We start from the raw sequence: 22,955 nt of genomic DNA, 5'->3' as shown, positions 1-22,955 counted from the left end.
ACGGCCCTTTTTCAGGACCCAGGACCCTGACAGATCTTCATTGTAAAGGGTTTAAACACTGTTTCCCATGCTTTTTCAATGAACCATAAACAATTAATGAACATGCACCTGTGGAATGGTTGTTAAGGCACTAACAGCTTACAGACGGTTGGCAATTAAGGTCCCAGTTATGAAAACTTAGGACAAAGAGGCCTTTCTACTGACTCTGAAAAACACCAAAAGAAAAATGCCCAGGGTCCCTGCTCATCTGCGTGAACGAGCCTTAGGCATGCTGCAAGGAGGCATGAGGACTTCAGATGTGGCCAGGGCAATACATTGCAATGTCCGTACTGTGAGACACCTAAGACAGTGCTCTTCACTGATGAGTTGCTGTTTTGTCTCACAAGGGGTGATGGTCGGATTTGCGTTTATCGTCTGAGCGTTACACCGAGGCCTGTACTCTGTAGCGGGATTGATTTGGAGGTGGAGGGTCCGTCAGGGTCTGGTGCGGTGTGTCACAGCATCATCGGACTGAGCTTGTTGTCATTGCAGGCAATCTCAACGCTGTGTGTTACAGTGAAGACATCCTCCTCCCTCATGTGGTACCCTTCCTGCAGGCTCATCCTGACATGACCCTCCAGCATCACAATGCCACCAGCCATACTGCTTGTTCTGTGCGTGATATCCTGCAAGACAGGAATGTCAGTGTTCTGCCATGGCCAGCGAAGAGCCCGGATCTCAATCCCATTGAGCACGTCTGGGACCTGTTGGATCGGAGGGTGAGGGCTAGGGCCATTCCCCCCAGAAATGTCCGGGAACTTGTAGGTGCCTTGGTGGAAGAGTGAGGTAACATCTCACAGCAAGAACTGGCAAATCTGGTGCAGTCCATGAGGAGGAGATGCACTGCAGTACTTAATGCAGCTGGTGGCCACACCAGATACTGACTGTTACTTTTGATTTTGACCCCCCTTTGTTCAGGGACAAATTATTCAATTTCTGTTAGTCACATGTCTGTGGAACTTGTTCAGTTTATGTCTCAGTTGTTGAATCTTGTTATGTTCATACAAATATCTACAAATAAACACAGTTTTCAGTGAGAGGACTTTTCTTTTTTTGCTAAGTTTATATGTTAATTCCCCAAGTTACTGAAGATTCCGGTAACTGTGGTAAATTACTGATAGCTATGCAACATTACTTCTGCAAAAAAATAAAAAATCAAATCAAATCAAATGATTAATGAGCTGGACAGTCAAGCAACTGCATGAATGTAGGTCCATTATCATTTCTACACACTTTCAATTTGTTGTTAGTCGTTTTAATAAAGTATATTGAGTTCTATTGAGTTCTATTGAGTTCACCCATGGGCCCAATTGGATTCCCCTCAAGGGCCGGATCCAGCTAGCAGGCCATATGTTTGACAACCATGTTTTAAACAATGGATGAACATAACGTTTTGCAGTAAAGAACTTGCATTATGTTCTATCATTGATAAACTGTTCACTATAAGCCAAAACATGTATGACTTGTAAATATTAGTCATTTAAAGTGTGTTTCATGGTTGCAAAGGCAAGGGATGTAAATGTCCCCGCAATTCAAGAATGACCGATCAGCAATGAAATGTCAATGGTGAAGGCCCCTTTGTTTTCCTGTAAATGCCACTGGAAATTGGTTAGTAATTGTTTGCTTTGAATACAATGTCATACTCTATTGGACACAAAAAGCAATGTTTTAAGGGAAAGATAAGTGCAGTAAATATAAAAAGACTGGAAATTCAAAAGCCATTTCCTGGTTGCTAAAATTTTAATAGTTTGCCTAATTTCAGTTTAGGTGACAAAACAAGCAAGTATATAAACCATCTAAACCACTGTGAAATATCGTTTCCATAACCAAAAATATTGTTTTTTTCAGCTGTTTGAAGCTGGTGTACAAAACCGAAATGAAAAGAAGCAAAAACAACAAAAGGAAGCATAGAAATAGTGACATAGAACATTTATACCATAGAACAGCTCTATCACTTCTTATACTTGCTTTCAATTAGAATGACAGATTTATAACTCACATTTCTAAGTGAATTTGGCTGGGTCGCCCAAAAATGACATATTGCAGCTTTAACTTTTGACAGACCATGTAGCAGCTGTTGAAGCTGAGTGCGTTGGGAAAACCTAGTAACGCGCTTGGTGCTGGAAGGAAAGCCCTGAACAACAACGTGTGGCGCTTGGTAACACTTCGGCACCATGGACAGCGCAGGTATTCTATGCACTGAAAATAGCACTGGGCGGTGTAGAGCCGTCTCAATAGGCCCACAGTTCGCCAGGTTGGAAAGTCTGAAACTCAACACCAGCATATTGTTTAGAATAGATTCACAGTTCAATGTATCACAAGGAGATTTTCTAAAATCCCAATTTCTACACTCCAAGAACAAACGTACGTTTCAAAAAGCCCTCTGCAGAAAAAAAGTTTTTCCCTCCTTAAAAGAACAAGCAATACTGAAAGTGTATCTGGTGGGCTGTGAATTAGTAGGGCGAGTAATCTCCCCCTCGCGGCACCATGGCGTCTCGTGGGGGATCATTATTCTCAGCGTGGTAAAGCGGTGGGTTGGGAGGCAGTTCTTAATGATTTTTGTAGACTTCAAGAAGGCTAGACAATAATATGAGCTCATATCATTTATAAGAGCTAATAACTCATGACTTTAGCATTAATTGCAATTAGTTGAATGTTTTGGTTGGTGACACATACCTTTACTAACGTTTTAACATATTGACAGTGAAGTGTATTATATGCCTGTCTGAGTAGTTGATAGTTTTAGTAGATAGGTGTTGTTTGGAAGAGCGACAAGCCTATCAGTAAAGTGTGATATCAAACATATTTTAAGCCTATAATTAATATATTTTACTTCAGAAACAAGAGTAGGGCTAATTATGAATCTCAGGTTTCAGCATTAATGAATTATACGTCTAACTTCCTTACTCTGCAAAGTCAAGGTGAATTTGCATCACAAGGTAACATTATCCCCCAGGCTATTTAATCGTGGCACTCAAAATAGCCAAACGGGATTATACAGTATTAGGGCAGATGTGCCAAATTATATCTCTCTCCCTCCCTCCCTCGGTCCCGCTCCCATCCAAAGTACTACCCCCCACGCCCCCCCCCCCCCCCCCCCATCTCCCCTTTTTCGTCGCTGATTTGAATAGCGGGACTCTGCAGCGCGTATCTGCGCTCTTTTGTTCAGTAGCGCTTGGCTTCTGGGGAAGTGAGCATCGTTCTCACTCGGATCACTTATTGTCTGCTTCTCTTCTCTCTGCGTGATAGGATGGACACCAACTAGGCTATACACTGAGAGATACCCCGTTTTTGTCTTTTGGACCTCTCCTAAACCCGATTCGTTCGTTTTTTTCCTGCACTTTATACCGTTTTGGTGCCGCTTGATGGTTCACCTCTGACTGTGGCTCGCAAATAACCGAACACCTGCAACGGATCAGACCAACGTTCCTCGACGCTCTACATTCCTGAGGACTTGACAGACACCAGAGCAGCTCACCCACTAAAAGGTGAGAACAATGTGTATTACTGTTAAATAGCCTATTCTAGTATGTTACATTACGATTTGTCTTTTTGGAGTCGCTTAATAGGAAGCTGGAGAAACCGGTATCTTGGTTCGTCGTTATCATGTAGAATAGTCTACAGTAAGTAGCTCAATAAGGATTAGGATAGGCTATCTTCACAAGACAAAACGAGCTATATGGACACGCATTTTCTACCACTGTAATTAAATGTTAGGCTATGCATGCCTTGAAAATGCGTCAGTATTTAGTTTTCCATGTGAACAATGGCCTATCACTACACTCAGGGTCCCCCCCACACTTTTATTTGCTGCCTTTATTTTGGTTGAGTCTTAGAGCTAGGCTATCTCATTTGAATTACTAAATTGTCATCATGGTTTTAATTTCAAATGTAATTTTATTATGATAAGTTTTAGCCATGCTTTTACATGATTTAACCCTTTCCAACCATGTTATAACATATGTAGAATCATTGTTGATACAACAATTAGCCACTCTTAGCTAAGAGGAAAAGTTCATGCTTGACTGAATGATATTTGAAGAATGATACTTGTCTGTCCCTTTATGATCTAACTGTTAGTCATGTGTGAATAATCTCTGCTTTGCGTGATGTTGTGGTCTGCAAAGTCACCGCCATCACCACGGCAGGGGTGCGACAGAAAATGTGTTAATGTGTTTAAATGTGACACATTTAGAGCAATTTAAGGGGATGTTTTAATAGCTTATCGGCTCTCTTATAAAGCCACTTAATTGTTGACGAGTCAATTAAAAGAACATCGACCTTGACGAAACCAACAGGATGAGAATCTGAGCAAGCTTGAGTAGAGTAGAAATTCTGAGTAGAGATTCTAGTCTTTCCTAAAACCGAGACACTCCATTTAGTATGATATGGTACGTTTTGTATGGTATGTATTAATTTGTGGATGTCAATCATACATTTGTATGATATGCTATGCATTACAATTCGTATGATATGTTACAACTTGTAATTTGTATAATATGTTACGAATTTGCAGTATGTATGATATGTTACGAATTCCAATTTTATGAGATTTACATTAGCTAGGTGGCTACTGCTAACATTAGCTAGGTGGCTAAAGTTAGCTAGGCTAGGAGTTAGGGTTGGGGATTGGAGTTAGGTTAAAGGGTTAAAAATGGGAAGCATAGAAATWGCGCACATAGAACAGATCTACCTCTTCTTAGACTTGCTTTCAATGAGAATGACATATCTATAACGCACATTTCTATATGAATTTGGTCGAGTCGCCCCCAAAAAGTTACATATTGTATCTTTAAGTGACCTTCTGTCCTATGTAACCATACCAAATGTAACATACCATACTAATTTGGGTGTCCCGGATTTACATTTGCTATGTTACGTCTAGTCTATGAGAACAGGCTGTGTGAAGTCGACTAGCAGGGAGCCCTGTCTGTAAATCCTGAAGCAATGACAACTAGCTAGCCGAAATGGAACCTGCGACGTTATCTTTGATGGCACTCTGTCAAACATGGCTGTGTGTTGGCTGGCTGTGTGTTTGTATACTTTTTGCTGCCTGAAAACCAACAACTCCTGTCTCCTGCTCAAACTGATAAAAGTGCGTGCCCGAGTCCTGGTGGAGGTTGTTGCGTCAGACTCTAACATGCCTTTGCATCTGACAAAGATATGATGCAGTTGAACAGCATAGGCTACATATGTATTTTCAGTGTTATATTTTCAAAGCGTGTCAGAAAGAGAAAGCGGCAGAAGCAGGAGGGATATGCTGGTTGATAGACTGTAGGGAGAGGGGCCGTGTCACGTAGTGACATTGGGGACATCAAAACACCTCGACTGCTGCGTTATTCTTTTTTCCCTTCACCTGGTTGAACAGTCATATGTGTACATGTGCGCATAGAAAATCGTTCTGCCCTGTCACTGACCCGTGTTGGGGGCCATCCGTTTCCTGGGTTTCCTGGGTGGCACCTAAAAAAAAGATGATCAGCTTAAATCCTGTTAGTGAGACAGGCACCGATCTATCTATCTCTCTTGTCACTGTCTCTCTCTCTTTCCTCTCTCTGTCTCTCTCTCTTTCTCTGTCTTTCTCTCTCGCTCTCCATCTCCCTGTCTTTTAAATTGTATCTTCCATTTTCTCTCTGTCTCTCTCTCTTTCTCTGTCTCTTTCTCTGTCTTTCTCTCTCGCTCTCCATCTCTCTGTCTTCTAAATTGTATCTTCCATTTTCTCTCTCTCTCTCTAAATCCAGTTTCAGTTCAAATGGCTTTATTGTCATGGGAAACAAAGCAAGTGAAATAGACAAGAAGTAAAAGGGAAATAAACAATAAAAAATTAACAGTAAACATTACATTCACAACAGTTTTTAAAGAATATTGACATTTTAAATGTTATATTATTGGGAATGTTGTAACAATGTGCAAATAGTTGAAGTATGAAAGGGAAAATAAATCAACATATATGGGTTGTATTTACAGCGGTGTTTGTAACTCCACTGGTTGCCCTTTTCTTGTGGCAACAGGTCACAAATCTTGCTGCTGTGGTTCCACACTGTGGTATTTCACCTAATAGATATGAGTGTTTATTAAGATTGGATTTGTTTTCAAATAATTTATTGGTCTGTGTAATCTGAGGTAAATATGTGTCTCTGATATGGTCATACAGTTGGCAGGAGGTTAGGAAGTGTAGCTCGGATTCCACCTTTTGTGGGCAGTGTGCACATAGCCTTTCTTCTCTTGAGAGCCAGTTATGCCGATGGCGGTCTCTCTCGATAGCAAGGCCATGCTCACTGAGTCTGTACATAGTCAAAGCTTTCCTTCATTTTGGATCAGTCGCGGTGGTCAGGTATTCTGCTACTTTGTATTTGCTGTTTAGGGCCAAATAACATTCCATGCTCTGTTTTTTGTTGATTCTTTCCAATGTGTCAAATATTTTTTGGTTTTGTTTCCTCATGATTTGATTGGGTCTAATTGTGTTGCTGTCCTGGGGCTCTGTAGGTCTGTTTGTGTTCGTGAGCAGAGTCCCTGTACCAGCTGGCAGAGGGGACTCTTCTCCAAGTTACTACTCTCTGTTAGGTGAGGGCTTTGTTATGAAAAAAAAAACAACTAAGAAAAAAAAAAAAAAAAAAACAACGGTTATATTATATATCTCTCTCTCTCTAACCCCCCCTTCTTCCCCCCCATCCCTCTCCCCCCTCTCTATCTCTCTCCCCCCTCTCTATCTCTCTCCCCCCTCTCTCTCTCTCTCTCCAGGTTCAAAGGCTAGCTTGCTGACACCACTAAACTAATCTCAATAAAGGTGTTCTGTGGCACCGCTAATTCGGTTGCTGCTCCATTTTTCTTCTTTTCACCAATGCATAACAGAGAGTTAGCTGCACACTGCTCCCCGGTGGCTGTTTTCCAAAGATGCCGACGAGTGCCAAAAGCTGCTCAGAAATGCTGTCATCACAAGGGGCTGAAAAACAGATTGGGGAGAATTCAGAGTATTATCTGCTTTTGCATGGGTTGATTCGCTCCGTCTTTCAATAATGTGCCACCCTGCTCGGCTGCACACAGCTTAGCACCGACACTTGTTGCGAGCGACGTGAACGCAGAGAATTCAATTTTGCACTTGAGTAGCATCCAAGCCAATGAAATTGTGTTTTTTTTAGGTTTCACTCATGTAGTAAATTAATATTGACTTAATGAAGCAGCCTCTGTCTGTTGAATTAACAAAATCACTCCCAAACTTTTTCTTAGGAACATGAGAAACTGCAGGGTATCCAAATGGCTGCAGAGGGTTCAGATGGTCAATGGTGCCGACCAGTGTTCCTGCTGAAAGCAATACCCCATTCATACATGCAATACAAAATGGTGCTTATTATTGGTTGTGGGGGGATAGGGCGTTATGCCGACAGACACAAAGAAAGACTAATTTAGAGACTTAGACAGCCCTGATCCAATTAATCCGTGCAAATGGTCACAGCAGCCTCCATGTAACTTTAATTCTGTGAGTGTGTTTGTTTGTGTGTGTGATCACTGTGCATGTTTGTGTACGTGTGTGTCTGCATGCTCATGTGTGTGTGCATGTGTATGAATCCCACTGTCTGGGGTTTGCTGTGGGCACATAGCCTTTCACATAATGCCACTTTAAGAATGTTTACATATCTCGCATTACTCATCTCATATGTATATACTGTGTACTGTATCCTTCACTATCTATTCTTTACTATCTATTATTTTATTTTATTTTTTATTTTTTCACCTTTATTTAACCAGGTAGGCTAGTTGAGAACAAGTTCTCATTTACAACTGCGACCTGGCCAAGATAAAGCATAGCAGTGTGAACAGACAACACAGAGTTACACATGGAGTAAACAATAAACAAGTCAATAACACAATATTGCATCCTAGCTGCTCTGTCACTGCTCATCTATATATTTTATACTTATATTTTCTTATCCCATTCCTTTACTAGATTGTGTGTATTAGGTTTTGTTGTGGAATTGTTAGATATTACCTGTTAGATACTGCTGCACTGTCAGATGTAGAAGCATAAGCATTTCACTACACTCGCAACATCTGCTAACCATGTGTATGTGACCAATAACATTTGATTTGATTTGCTGCTCTGGCTTTTTGCCAGTCTCTCCCTCCTATTGCCAGAATCCCAGAGACGTTTCATCACCTTAATGAACGTGGGGCCTGTCAGGAGAATCTCAGGCTGTTCTCAAGCTTCTGGCCTGGCAGAGCAGAGTTGAGGTGTACCCGAGCTGTAGCAGGCTGTTGGCTTTCATTTGGCGTTAGCAATGCTCTGGCATTAACCACATTGGCTAACCACAGTGTCAGGCTGCAGGCACATATGTGCCATTGGCTAACCACAGTGTCAGGCTGCAGGCACAGATGTGCCATTGGCTAACCACAGTGTCAGGCTGCAGGCACAAATGTGCCATTGGCTAACCACAGTGTCAGGCTGCAGGCACAGATGTGCCATTGGCTAACCACATACAGACAAAGGCGAGCAGCCAACAAGGCAGCGAGGGGTTACCAGATAACTCTAAGCAGACACAGCTTGTGAATATTCATTGGAGTAACAGACCCCGAATGCATAATTCAATGTGGGCATTTTGCCTATTAAACACCATAAATAAATCATGACATCTAATAACTGTTTTTCTCTTTTAATGTGGAGCACAAATGGGCTTCTTCAAAGATTGGGGATTGAATATCTTTCTCCCCTCTCTTATTTGGTGACCATTTTGGTTGGATGCATCCATGTTTAGTGATATGGCTCAGGTGGTGAATGAAATGGTCTGTGTGCTGCTCAGGTTGGAATTGGATAGTGATTCTGACTGAAACCCATAGGGGAAGAATACTAGCTGTTTGTTTCACCAATTTGCTAGTGGCTTCTTATCTAGAACAGTTAATCCTCACATAGAGAGAGAAAGCAACCTCCCAAGGGGATCTGGAGTGTAGGAGGCTGCAGTGTTTTCAGCACCGTGACTGCTACAGGACCAAAGCTCTCATTGTCTCCGATGCTTCCTCAAGCACAGCAGAACCTGTTACTGCTAAATAGAGACAAGAGTCGCTACACAGGAAAGGAGCGAGAGAGAGAGAGCGAGAGAGACTTCAGGGTTTGAACACTGAATGGAGCCACTCAACTCTTTCTCCCCCTCTCATCTGCTTCTTATTGACTGAAGAGTATGACGTGGTAGTGGATGGCACCATGACAGAGTTCTGGGCTCCCAGCCCTGGTATGTCCTGCCATCCAACAGACACCCATAAGCCTTTAAACAGAGAACACTTGTCAAGGGTACAGATGGGTGAGGCATTCCTTCATGTCTTCAGAACACTTAGTTCCCAGAGAAGCTGTATGTTTTGTGAGTGGGTTGATTGGGGTTGTGTTTTGATATATGGGGAAAAACCAGGTCGTCTATATGATTTTTTGGAAGATCTTAGAGAAGGAAAACGGTTGCCATAGCAGAGAGACGTAGAAGGAGTAACATACTGTAAGCTCTTCAAGCCCCCATTACAGATATTAATTCCTAGGGTACTCCGCCTGTCACATTCCTTCTGAGTGCAGGTATTTCTGAAGCCCAGAGTCTGTCGGAAACCTATTAGAAGAAGCCCAACTCTAATCATATATCTATCTGCCTTGTCTGAGTCTGGGGGGAGACCAAGACGAATCGCGTTGGATTTATGGAAGAATGGAAAGTAATGTAATTAATTTAATTCAAATCCCTCTCGGACCCCAGTTGTGGCGCCTCTCAATTTCTATTTGGCGGCTTTGTGAATGCAATCTGCCTGCTCGCTATCGGCTTGTGCTGCTATTGATATTAGTTATTAGTTTCTCCCCCTTGTGTAATTCAAAGAGATGCTCATTAACATGTTAAAAAGATACAGAAAGCTTTATGCGGCTTGCCTTAGTGAATCATTTCTCTTAAATGTGGTGGCTTCAAAAAAGCAGTAGAGGTGTTTTGTTCTGCATAGAAAATGTAATTAAGTTTTCATATTTTCCAGAACGAAACCCATTTTTTAATCCTCTTTCTCCGTCTGCCTTCCTGAAGGCAAAAGCTCAGAAGCTCATGTTTCTTGATTTTTTTAGTTCTAATGCAATATATGCCATTATTTTCTCATTTCTACAGACTGATATTCTCACGATCAAGATTCACACTGAGATCAGGCTGATCCTATTTATTGTGCTACTCTGTTAGTTAGTGTCCTGAGTCACCTTTCTGAACTGTATCTAGGTGGATTTAATTAGTGTTTGTGTTGGGAGTCAACCTTGCAGTGATTGGAGAATTTGCACGCTCTGTAGCAGAAGCTTCCTGTCTGATATCAACAAAGCCTCTCCTGTAGTGAGGGGATACTGGAATCGGCTGAGCTGAGCAGAATGAGCTACGGCAGCTTAGAAGACGGCTGAGGTTAAAGCACACTTCCTCTGTAGATGGTGCACATGTACGCGCACACACACACACACACACACACTAAGGAAAAACCTTGTTTCTATGTGTTGTCTCAGAGTGATGCATTTGTTAAACAATCAGCATTTAGCCGTGCCACACATAATCTTTGCAGTCAACTTCTCCTCAGTGATTTGAATTGCTTTTCACTTTTGTTTGACAAATTTAGACTGGTGGGGTTGTAACCAATTCCCTTTTGTAAATAACTATCATCCTGCAGAATAACAGAGGAGGGGAAATGCAGAAAAGACAGAGAGAGAAGGACTAAATACCGCAGTCCAGAGATGGAGCTGGTTCTGTTTGCACTGATTTGCAAGGATAATCTGTTATTTAGCAGAGAATATATGGTCTAAAGTGTGTGTGTGTTTGTGTGTGTGCGCATGTCCCCGTATGGGTGGGTGTGTGTGTCTGTATGTGCACGCTTACATATTTGTGTATGTCACAAAAATACAACATCTGTCAGCATCAGCATAAGTGTTGCCCCATGCCAACCCAAACCCTCCATAACCCCACTCTCCCCACCCCTGGGCATTCCTCCCAGAGGGGTATCCCTGCACCCCTCTCTGCCCCCCTACCCTCTGATCCAGTGTGTGTGTGTCCCAGGTAGCACGTCTCTCCCCTGGCAGGCCGACTGTGTGGCAGCATGGCCTCTGTCCACTCAGCTGTAATTAACAGGCTTTTATGTCTGTTTGTCTGGCTGGAATCACCTCTAGTCAGCAACAGTCACTGCCTGGGTCCAGCAGGGTTTGTCTGGCAGCTGGTCACACATCATGCACACACACACACACGCGCGCATGCACGCGCTATGTGTCTGAGTGGGGGGGCTGCACCGACGACCCGCTCTCTGTTCAGATTGATTTGAGAGCCCTCCCAGTGAAGGATGCCTCTTTGCTTGACACCACTATTAGCTGGGTCGTTGATCACTGGCTGCTGTCACTAGAGCCACTAGAGCTAAAGTACCAGGCCAGTAGTAGGAGCGTGTAGGCAGCAGCCCTGCACTGTAGTCGCTCAAATTGGTTGTCCAGCTGAAGTAATGTCCAATCCTCTCAGGAAAATACAAAACAAGAGAGAGTAAGGATCTGATATGGAATCCCCAGTCTGCTACGTCGAGGTTTAATGGTGTCAAAATGGCCCCTTATTTTTTTCCTCTTTTGTCCCTTTCCTTTAATGTATCCAAGCCCCACCACCACCACTACTCTCCTTCCCCCAGCATCTMATTTCTCCTCCATCCACAATCTGTTTTGTTTAGCTGCAGGTGGCTGGCAGAGCTCTAACTGGGCGTCATCTTGTGTGGCCTTAGTTGTTTTGACAGAGACTGATCAGAAGCAGTCAGAACTCCTCTACCCAAAACACCTCTCCAGCGAGTACCAGAGGACAGCATGGAGGAGAGCCATTAGCTGACTGGCTTCTCTGGGCTTCTGAAGGAGTCAGGGTTGGGGATAGCACTGTCTGTCTACCAGTGTGGAATATGCTAGCATTCGCCTCAATGGTCTTTAATGAAAAAGTGATGGAATGAAAAAGATGAGCAGAACACCTGAATGYGTCAGATGTAAAAGCAGAGATAGGTTAAGATACGGTCATAAAGTCTCTCCTGTGATTTATTAAGACAACATTGCATCAGACCACAGTGGTTGGGGATGTGAAAAAAGTGCCGGAATAGAGTTAAAAGAGCTGAATGTGCAGGACTGTGTTCCTCTGCTGTTCCTCACTGGTTTTAAAACCTCTTTGGGCTAGGCGTGCCGCTAGCGCCCCACCTCGACAACATACGGTGAAATTGCAGAGCGCGAAATTAAAAATACAAAATTAAAAATATTAAACATTCATGAAAATACAAGTGTCTTACATCGTTTAAAAGCGTAATTTCTTGTTAATCCAGCCGCTTTGTCAGATTTCAAAAAGGCTTTACGGCGAAAGCATACCATGCGATTATCTGAGGACAGCGCCCCGCGTACAAAAGCATTACAAACATTTTCAAAACAAGCAGAGGCGTCACGAAAGTCAGAAATAGCGATAACATAAATCACTTACCTTTGAAAATCTTCCTCTGTTTGTAATCCCAAGGGTCCCAGCTACATAACAAATGGTAGTTTTGTTCGAAAAAGTCCTTCTTCATATCCCCAAAAAGTCAGTTTAGTTGGAGCTCTTGATTCAGTAATCCACCAGTTTCCCTCGTTCAAAATGCATACAAAGGAATCCCAAAGGTTACCAATAAACTTCGTCCAAACAAGTCAAACAACGTTTCTAATCAATTCTCAGGTACCCTAATATGTAAATAAACGATAAAATTTAAGACAGAGAATAGTATGTTCATTACCGGAGATAAATAACGAAGTGCGCGCCCTCATCCACGCGCGCCACAATACTACAGCCAAAATGGGAGCCACCTAGAAAAACGACAAATTCTAGCTATTTTTTCAAAAAACAAGCCTGAAACTCTTTCTAAAGACTGTTTACATCTAGTAGAAGCCCTAGGAACTGCAATCTGGGAGGTATTCCTTTGATTTTCCCATTGCCATTTCAATGAGTGGTGACCTCAAAAAAAGAATTACGGATGGATTCTCCTCGGGTTTTTTTCCGCCATATCAGTTATGTTATACTCACAGACATTGTTTTAACAGTTTTAGAAACTTTAGAGTGTTTTCTAATTATATGCATATCCTAGCTTCTGGGCTTCTGAGTAACAGGCAGTTTACTTTGGGCACCTCAGTCTTCCAAACTTCCGAATACTGGGCATTTTCAGGATGCAGACTGTGATTGTTTTATCCAGACTCCAGCACAGTAGTCTCAGTACCTCAACATGGCTTTCTCATCAGTCCCAACCWATTTAGGCAACATGAGCTTCCCGACCATAGCCGTGTCTCAAACACCCCTTAGTTAGCATCTTTACAGCAACGAAAACATCATCCTGGCCCCCCTTCACCCCTCTCTCTCTCCCTTCAGTCTTAATACCAGACATCAAGGACAAAACAGCACTCAGTGGCATTAGTGTGGGCACTTTATCCGTTGCAAACACAGGGCTTGATTACGCTATCCCATATTCCTGATCAGCACAGCAGGAACATCGTAAATGCTCATCACATCATCCGACTGCAATCAAAGCATTGTCATGTGTTATATATTACACAGTCTTTAATTGGCCGCTCTCGCTCTATGATTGACCAGCACTGCTATTGCTGAAGCTGTTTTAAATAATGATGCCCTATCTAGCCTGGTCCCAGAACTGTTTGTGCTGTCTTGCCAACTCCTATAGTCATTGTTGTGCAATGACCATAGGAATTGTCAAGACAGGACAAACAGATCTGGGACCAGGCTAGCTCGTATCCACTAGGAAGTGTAAATGTAGCTGGCCTGGACCTGGTTTGGCCCGAGCTGTATCTCTGCAGTGTTTTGGCCTAGCTAATGCCAGGTCAGTCTGTCACATGGATGCATCAGACTGCCAGCTCCAGTTCCTATGGGAGATAGTCTTTGCATTGGCGGGCAGATAAATTATGTGTTTGCTTTCCTTTGGCGGCAAAGGAAAGCGAGAGGTCAGTAGGCCCGGATTCTGGGACCGCTCGGCTGTCTCTTATTCGCCACTCCGGGCCCATCTGCTCATGCACGGGGTCTGGACGGGGGAAGGGGTCGGGGGTCAAGATGGTCTCCACGGTAACATCTCTTCTCAGATGGAGAATGGCTGAACTCTTGTGCAGCAGCGAACTATCTTGCACCAACCATACGTGACGAAAACTGGATGTCAATGTTTTTCAGTGAGTCCAAGACGGAAACTTCACCAAACCTAAAGGACGTTAAAAGTTTATACAAAATAGTATGGCACCATGTTGGATATTCCAGAAGTTTCTGGCCATCCTGCCCAAATCGCTGTGGAGGAGATGGATGGACGAAAGATGGTCCACTTCGTCACAGTTTTGAGACAATGTGTTCAAAACTTCTGAAGGGTTGGCGTTAATTCAGAGACAGTTTCTTCAGAAGAAGACTGGCATCATGTGTCCTTCTCTGTGCAATGCCAATGCTCCATCCATCCTCCCATCCATTTCATTCAAACCTGATTCCCGCTAGTTAACTTCACAATCGTCACAAGTCCTTTTGAATTAACGCCAGGTGTGTTTGTTTAGTTCATCTTTACAGTTAACATTGGTTGATGAGTCAGCTAAACTACCTCTTCAATGCGTAGTCTGGCATAGCGGGGGGCTGGGGAGCAATGACTACTTCACACCTCATGCTGTAAACAGCATGATGATGATCCACAGTTGGATGATGAGGTCCCCATGGTTGAGTCATAATGGCTCCATGCCTGTGTGTCCATAGCTTTGATTAGTCTATAATGATACTGTATGTGTGTTGAAGCTGCGTCCTGATCAGAAGTAGTGCATTACCCTACATAAGGGATTGGGTGAAGGGCTCTGGTCAAACGTAGTATTCTACAGTATCTAGAGAATAGAGTGGCATCCATACAGTCTACTCTGTGAGCAGGATCTTCATTAATTAAACAAAGCATGCAACAGCCCTGTTCTAAATAAATAAGAGGTCTGTTATGAGCTCTTAAAGCTGTCATGGGACCCCCACTGTGTTGAGTTCTGTTGTTTTCCCTTTAGAACACTCCCTTTAAAGAACACTGGAATTTTAAATGGCTTTATTCTCCCTTATGTTTATTCCATCCATTGTATTCACAGAAAATGCTAATTGAGTGAAACATTCGAAGCTTTTGGATCTTAGCTTGTTGTAATAGTGTTTAGGAACTATGTGTTGGCGCAGAGATGAAAAAACAAGTAATGTTTAATCAATATGTTTTTGTTTAGAACTTTTGCCTTTTCTAAATGAATTGTTTCTAAATTGTTCTTGTTCTCTGTTGGTGTCAGCTCCCTGCTGAAGCACTGTATAATTGTTCAGTTTCTCTGCTCTCCTGGCCACATTACCTGCTCTGTGGGCTAGCAAACCTAATTTCTCTTCCACTTTGTCTCTCGCTCCCTCTTCCACTCCCTCCCTCCTTTCTTCCTCCAGACAGCCGCCTGCATTGCATTTGGTGAGACAGCAGTAGCAGGGGATGGGGAAAGGAAACATTCTTAAGAATTCATTGGGAATGTGTGAGGCATCCATTAAAGTCAGGCTTGGCCCACGTCTGCAGGAACAGTTGGCTCCATTGACAGGACTGCATCCATCAGACCTGTACTATCAGGATAATATGAGGATGATTCCAGCTCCACACTCCCTCCCTCCGCATCCCACTACAGAGACACACAGAGGGGCTTAGGTTGAGGCAGGCTGGCTGACTGGGACTTTGAAGGGCTGTTGGGACATTAGAAAAGTTTCCTCTCCATCTGAGCTCACTGACAAACTGAAAAACTGCATGCTTCTGGTCTATGGACTGGAGAAATGGGGAGGAACCGAGGTGAAACGAGGAAGCGAACCGTTACACTCTATCTCCACAGATACTCTACATTTCATCATGGCTTCCTTGTTTAGTCACTCTCTCTCTCTTTCTCTCGCTGACTGAGAAAACCAATACTCTTTTCTCAGTCAATCCATGTGATTATGAATACATCTTGGTAAGCACTGTATCAAAGGGTGCCGTATTAGATTAGTTTCTGACTGCCATATGTATCGACTGGTTTGTATTGAGAGGAACCATGTGGAAGGGGCTGAGGTTAACACCACCAATCAAGCTAATTAATTGCCCCAATTTAGTCATTAAGACAAATTTGGAATGGAAACCTGACACGTGTGAGGCTGCAGAGGGTTGTATGTACTAGGCACCAAATGGAAGGAAACTTACTGAAACAGGGAGGGACTACCTGGCCTTGTCCAAGAAGAGACGCTGTTTTGTACGGTGTGCACTAATGAATATGAACCTGATCCACGAGAGCAGTATTCTCACTGGCACATCAGCACAGCCATATAACCTCACCCTCAAGATGCAATGCATGTCTCCACGTCTCCCACTATTACAGATGTTGATATGCTGATATGTGTAGTACGTGATGTTGTGTGCTGATGCTGTCTTTTTGAGCTCTCTCTCTCCATTGATGGCACTGCAGGCTATCTCCTTCTGGATCAGATTAGACAGGCTATGTTAGGAGGAGGGGACATGGTGCATGGGAGGGTTTGTGTACCATAAATTACTTGAGGTTTAGGGGTGGGTGACGTACTGTACGTGGTATATACAGTAGAGATGTGAGGTAGGGTAGGTTGGCACCTTGGGCTCTATCAGTGCTGACTCTGGAGGTACAGGGAGTAGAGGTCTTCACGGATCCAAAAAGTAGAGGTGCTGCTCTAGCAGGGAGGGAGATAGAGGCGCTGCTCTAGCAGGGAGGGAGATAGAGGTGCCGCTCTAGCAGGGAGGGAGATAGAGGTGCCGCTCTAGCAGGGAGGGAGATAGAGGCGCCGCTCTAGCAGGGAGGGAGATAGAGGCGCCGCTCTAGCAGGGAGGGAGATAGAGGCGCTGCTCTAGCAGGGAGGGAGATAGAGGCGCTGCTCTAGCAGGGAGGGAGATAGAGGCGCCGCTCTAACAGGGAGGGAGATAGAGGCGCTGCTCTAGCAGGGAGGGAGATAGAGGTGCCGCTCTAGCAGGGAGGGAGAGACCTGAGACAGCAACAGACCAACCAAGCCAACTGGCGTTATATGTAGTAGACTAATACCTGCCATAGCTAGGTTATTTATCATCAAATATGATCACATACTGCCTATCTTGACTGCATCAACCTGGGAGAAGCTAGTTAAGCTAGCTAATGTTAGCTAGCTAGGCTAACTGAGGCTGCAGTGCATGCGCTTTCTCATCCTACAGTTACAAATAACAACTCCATTCAGAATATTAAATAGCAGCCTACCTGTTAGCTTTTGGTTGTCATTTTAATCCCATGTTCCGTTGATTAGATAACTCCTAACTTTTGCCACATGGAGGCTCTATGACTGTAGCCTATTGCAGCTTTGATGACTTGTAATTGGCCAACAACAATAAGCTACACKCGTCACGCTCCACTATTGTGAAAAGCAAGAGCAGTAGCATAAATTATACCATTTCTCTCTCTCTTTCTACTGCAGCAATTGGGTTTGCATCTGTACGGGCCCTTCTGGACAAGTCAGTTAAAATTACACATACCCGAGACCCATGACTGGACCGGGTCCCGGATCGGGTCTCGGGTATTTGGGTAGAGGTGGATCCGTGAAGACCTCTAGTAGGGAGAACAGGAGGGGGAAGAGAGGTGTAGCACAGAGGGGTAGATGGTTTAGAGGAGAAATAGGGGAGTCTGTTGACATGCTCCCAGAGTGAGACCTTCACAACGCTCTGTATCTGCCAAGACACACTCATCAGTAACCAGAGCGAGAGAGTGAGAGAGCGAGAGAGAGCGAGAGAGAGAGAAAAATACGTGTTCTGTTTGAGAGCACAGTCAGCGGTGCCAAATGGGCCGGGCGTAGGCCCTCTGTCTCTAGGTGTTGTGTGCAGGGGCACAACATTGGTTTTTAGAAGTGGGGGGGGGGACATAAGCTGGCGAAGGGTCTGGGGGTCCTCCCTCAGAATATTTTGGCCATGTAAAGCTAATTTCCTGCATTTCTGCACAATCTAATATGACCCTTTTGGGGTCACTTTTATTGTAAATAGGAATAGAATATGTTTCTAAACACTTCTACATGAATGTGGATGCTACCATGATTATGGATCATCCTGAATGAATCGTGAATAATGATGAGTGAGGAAGTTATAGACGCACAAATATCATAACCCCCAAAAATGATAACCTCCCCTGTTATTGTAATGGTGAGAGGTTAGCATGTCTTGGGGGTATGATATTTGTGCTTCTGTAACTTTCTCACTCATCATTATTCACGATTCATTCAGGATGATCCATAAACATGGCAGCATCCACATTAATGTAGAAGTGTTTTGAAACATATTAGATACTTATTCACAATAAAAGTGATTTCAAAATGACACAATACATTATTCACCATTYATTTCTATTGGGCACAAAATAATCAGAAACGCAAACAAAACAAACAGCAAATGCATCCAATTTGTAGAGACATAAGCTTGATGTAGTCATTGCGTGCTATGAATGTGGGACCAAATACTTAACTTTTTTCTACTTTAATACACATAGAAGTGAATTTGTCCCAATACTTGTGCTCCCCTAATATGGTGAGACTATGTGCAAAAAGTGCTGTAATTACTAAACGTTTCACCCGATATGGATGACAATACCCTCAAATGAAAGCTGACAGTCTGCACTTTAACCTCATAGTCATGGTTTGATTTCAAATCCAAACTTTTGGAGTTTAGAGCCAAAATAAGAAAAAATGCTTTACTGTCCCAACAATTACAGAGGACACTATAATTCATATCACAGGGCTTATAGACCTGYATAGCTCTTTTTAGGTCAGGCAACCAGGGAAGACCAGTCTGTGATGGTGCTGAGGTGAACGTTTGCAGATGCAACACTATTCTCTCTGTGCAGCAAACACTGGACAAGCCAGAAGCTTCAAAGATGTAAACTATTTTAAGGAAGTCTGACAAACCTCTAAGGTTAACTTCCAAACTGTATCAAGTGTTGATAGAGGCTTTTACCGATTACACAAAACATGTCAAACAAAAATGTGAGGAAAACCTGGGAGACACTATTGATGATGATGAATGGATACAGATATGGTTGAATGCCCAGTCATTTTCATATAATCTCAGACATAAATTACTGCAGTGAAAGTGAATATCATGCACTCAGAAATGTCATTCCTGGGCTGAAAGTGTAAAGCACAAAAGGGACATATTTGCATATGTTATGGTCTTGTGAAGGCTGGCTGAATTCTGGCAAAGAGTATGTTATTTTATCTCAGCATGTCTACAGATTCTCCCTTCTCCCTGTTTTTGTTTGCTTGGAAATGTTGATACTGGAGACTGTTATCAGAAAAAACTATGTAACCTATCATTTATAGCAGCTAAGAAATGCATTGCCTTTCATTGGAAGGTTGGTTATCCTCCCACAATGTCACAATGGATGGCAGAAATGTCAAGTTATGTATCACTATATTTGATTAATTACAAGATTAAGGGTATACTGTGCAACTTTCATAAGGTCTGGATGCCTTATATGGAATACTGTATGACAAAAGGAGTCTGTATTGAAAACATGCCCACGTCAGAGGAGATACATATTTAGGCAATCCGTTTATACCGTGTCAGTGTGTAAAGTAGGGAAGTAGCTGGGGACCTGACAGATCAATAACGTTACATTGCTATACCGACTCTAATAAAAACTCACATTGCACTGTCAAAAAAAAACAGCAGAATATCAGGCTTCAATCATTTGGCTGCTGGTTTCATTGTTTGATTCAGGTCTACTAGTGTGATTGAGGCAAAAATAATAGCTAACGTTAGCCAACTTTTGGCTAGCTCTAATGGTACCAAGGTTCCAAGTTCATTTATTTCTGTTGAAACGGGACAAAACAACGGCTCAAAACATTTCCATACACAAAACAGCTGTTGGATACTGCTAGCTGGCAGATAGATAGAGGCTAGAGCTGAACAGCTAGTTCATTGACTTCAGACAGAACTTCAGTCCAGAGGGGATGAAACATTAGCTAATGTTACATGTCATTTACACTACTCTCTCAGCACTGGGAATACATTTTTTTCAATGTTAAGTCAAACAGCAGTTACATTGCCAGCTACATAAGTCAAATAAAGAGTAGCCAATTTCTGCTCTGTTTCTGTTCTGTAGCATTTCGGCACACCCGCAATAACATCTGCTAAATTTGTGTATGTGACCAATAAAGTTTGATATGATTTGCTTTTACAACTCGGATAAACAGCACAACACACAACAGCTGCCTCTGGTAGCACGCTCTGTGGTGTCTGTGTGGTCCTAAATCTAGCCATTTGAAACCACTAAACAGCCTACCCGACCGCTCTGAGGCGTCCGCATGGTCCTAAAGCACACCGATGCCAACTATTATGTCACAGTGCAATGATAAAACTGAGGATGGCCAAAAATGCAACTTCAGTATGTGGGGGTTCATGTCCCCATGTCCCCATCCCCCCGTCCCCAGTGATAGTTGCGCCCCTGGTTGTGTGCAATCAGTCTTCCTGGTACAGATGGTTCCCAGGAAGCTGCCCTCCCTACCTCTCTTCCTCCAGTCCTCGAGCGGACGAGGACGGTAATAGGATAGAGGAGGTTATGTTGGCAAGTCAACACGCTCGCTGTGATATTTAAATGAGCCTCCCTTCTTTAATTTGTCACAGGCCTGTACATCCTCTGTACTAGGACACTTAACGCCTGAAACCATCACCACTGTGTTTACTGAACACTTATTTGGAGAATAACACAGAAAGGCATTAGCACTGTAGGGGCAGGTCAGATTGATTATAAACACAAAGAATTAAAGGCCCTCGTTGTAACGTGGCCAGCCATCATTCTTGTTGTTGGGGACATGTTGTACCATTAATACGAATGGGGGTGTCTGCCCTATCCTGCCATTGTCGTTAGCAATTGCTGCCTTTCAATCAATTAATGCCAGCTGTGGGCATGGTGGTTCAAAACACTTCCATCCGGCTGGCTGGGGCCTTGATGCAGTACATATTACGCTACTGGCAGTAGTGTAGTGGAGGGTATAAGCAGGTTTTTGATTTGATTTATTAGCATCCCCATTAGCAGACGTGTGTGTGTGTGTGTGTGTGTGTGTGTGTGTGTGTGTGTGTCTGTCTATCAGTTACACCTACAGTACACTACTTTAGACCCAGCATTCCTGAATATAGTCACTATATATTGATCACTGCATCCAATGGGTACGAATACAGCTTTAGAACAAAGTTCTACAATATTAGTAAAAATGTGATCAATATTTGTGGATGATCTTGTTCCTGTAGTGTTTGTAAACACCCTGGTAGGTTGATTAATAACCTGAACCAGATTGCAGGCACTGGTTACAGTGAGAAGCTTCATCTTGAGCGGACAGCTTGATGAAAACCAGTCAATATTCAGGTCCCCAAGAAAGTAGACCTTTCTGTTAACATCACATACACTATCAAGCATTTCACACATATTATTTATATACTGACTGTCAGCACTTGGGGGCCTATAGCAACACCCCAAAGAAAAGGCTTTAGATATGCCAAGAGTCCTGCAACCACAACACTTCAATAACACTTGACATAAGATCCTCTCTAAGCATTACAGGGATATGACTTTGAATATATATACAGCAACACCTTCCCCATAAGCCTTCCTGTCTCATCTATAGATGTTATTTCCTTGTATTGCTACTGCTGTATCATCAAATTAATTATCTCAGAAATTGCTCAAATATGAATGTTATTTCTAAGGATACATATATTATATTATCCATATATTATCCAGGGAAGCTTATCATAAATAGACATAATATGGAAAAAAGCAAACAAAGCAAGAAAAACAATATACAGTTGAAGTCAGAAGTTTACATATACCTTAGCCAAATACATTTAAACTCAGTTTTTCCCAATTCCTGACATTTAATCCAAGTAAAAATTCCCTTCAAGGTCAGTTCCCTGTATTTAACGCCACTTTAAATGTGTACATGACACTGCAACAAAATTTCCCCATGGGGACAATAAAGTAAGTAAGTAAGTAAGTTAGGATCACCACTTCATTTTAAGAATGTGAAATGTCAGAATAATTGTGGAGAGAATGATTTATTTCAGCTTTTATTTCTTTCATCACATTCCCTTCATCACAGAAGTTTACATACACTCAATTAGTATTTGGTAGCATTGCCTTCAAATTGTTTAACTTGGGTTAAATATTTTGGGTAGCCTTCCACAATCTTCCCACAATAAGTTGGGTGAATTTTAGTCCATTCTTCCTGACAGAGCTGGTGTAACTGAGTCAGGTTTGTAGGCCTCCTTGCTCTCACACACTTTCAGTTCTGCCCACACATTTTCTATAGGATTGAGGTCAGGGCTTTCTGATGGCCACTCCAATACCTTGACTTTGTTGTCCTTAAGCCATTTTGCCACAACTTTGGAAGTATGCTTGGGGTCATTGTCCGTTTGGAAGACCCATTTGCGACCAAACTTTAACTTCCTGACTGATGTCTTGAGATGTGGCTTCAATATATCCACATAATTCTCCTTCCTCATCGCCATCTATTTTGTGAAGTGCACCAGTCCCTCCTGCAGCAAAGAACCCCCACAACATAATGCTGCCACCCCCGTGCTTCACGGTTGGGATAGTGTTCTTCGGCTTGCAAGCCTCCCCCTTTTTCCTCCAAACATAACAACGGTCATTATGGCCAAACAGTTCTATTTCATCAGACCAGAGGACATTTCTCCAAAAAGTACGATCTTTGTGCAGTTGCAAACCGTAGTCTGACTTTTTTATGGCGGTTTTGGAGCAGTGGCTTCTTTCTTGCTGAGCGGCTTTTCAGGTTATGTCGATATAGGACTTGTTTTACTGTGGATATAGATACTTTTGTACCACCCGTTTCCTCCAGGATCTTCACAAGGTCCTTTGAGCAACGTCAACT

General features: G+C 42.9%; 1 protein-coding gene across 1 annotated transcript in view; it reads left to right on the top strand.

Annotated features, from left to right (window-relative positions):
• Nucleotides 1-3,224: 3,224 nt before the first annotated feature.
• The window catches only part of LOC139023050 (neurocan core protein-like), a 109,112-nt gene continuing 89,381 nt past the window's right edge, over nt 3,225-22,955 (top strand). Inside the window, exon 1 of the mRNA XM_070435142.1 lies at nt 3,225-3,527. The gene's annotated coding sequence lies outside the window, so the exon portion shown is untranslated. The remainder of the gene's footprint in view (nt 3,528-22,955) is intronic.

The sequence above is a fragment of the Salvelinus sp. IW2-2015 genome, linkage group LG26 (genome assembly GCF_002910315.2).
Source record: "Salvelinus sp. IW2-2015 linkage group LG26, ASM291031v2, whole genome shotgun sequence".
NCBI classification, from domain to species: Eukaryota; Metazoa; Chordata; class Actinopteri; order Salmoniformes; family Salmonidae; genus Salvelinus; species Salvelinus sp. IW2-2015.
Note: the sequence above shows the minus strand (reverse complement) of the source record. Positions and strands in the feature narration are given on the sequence as shown.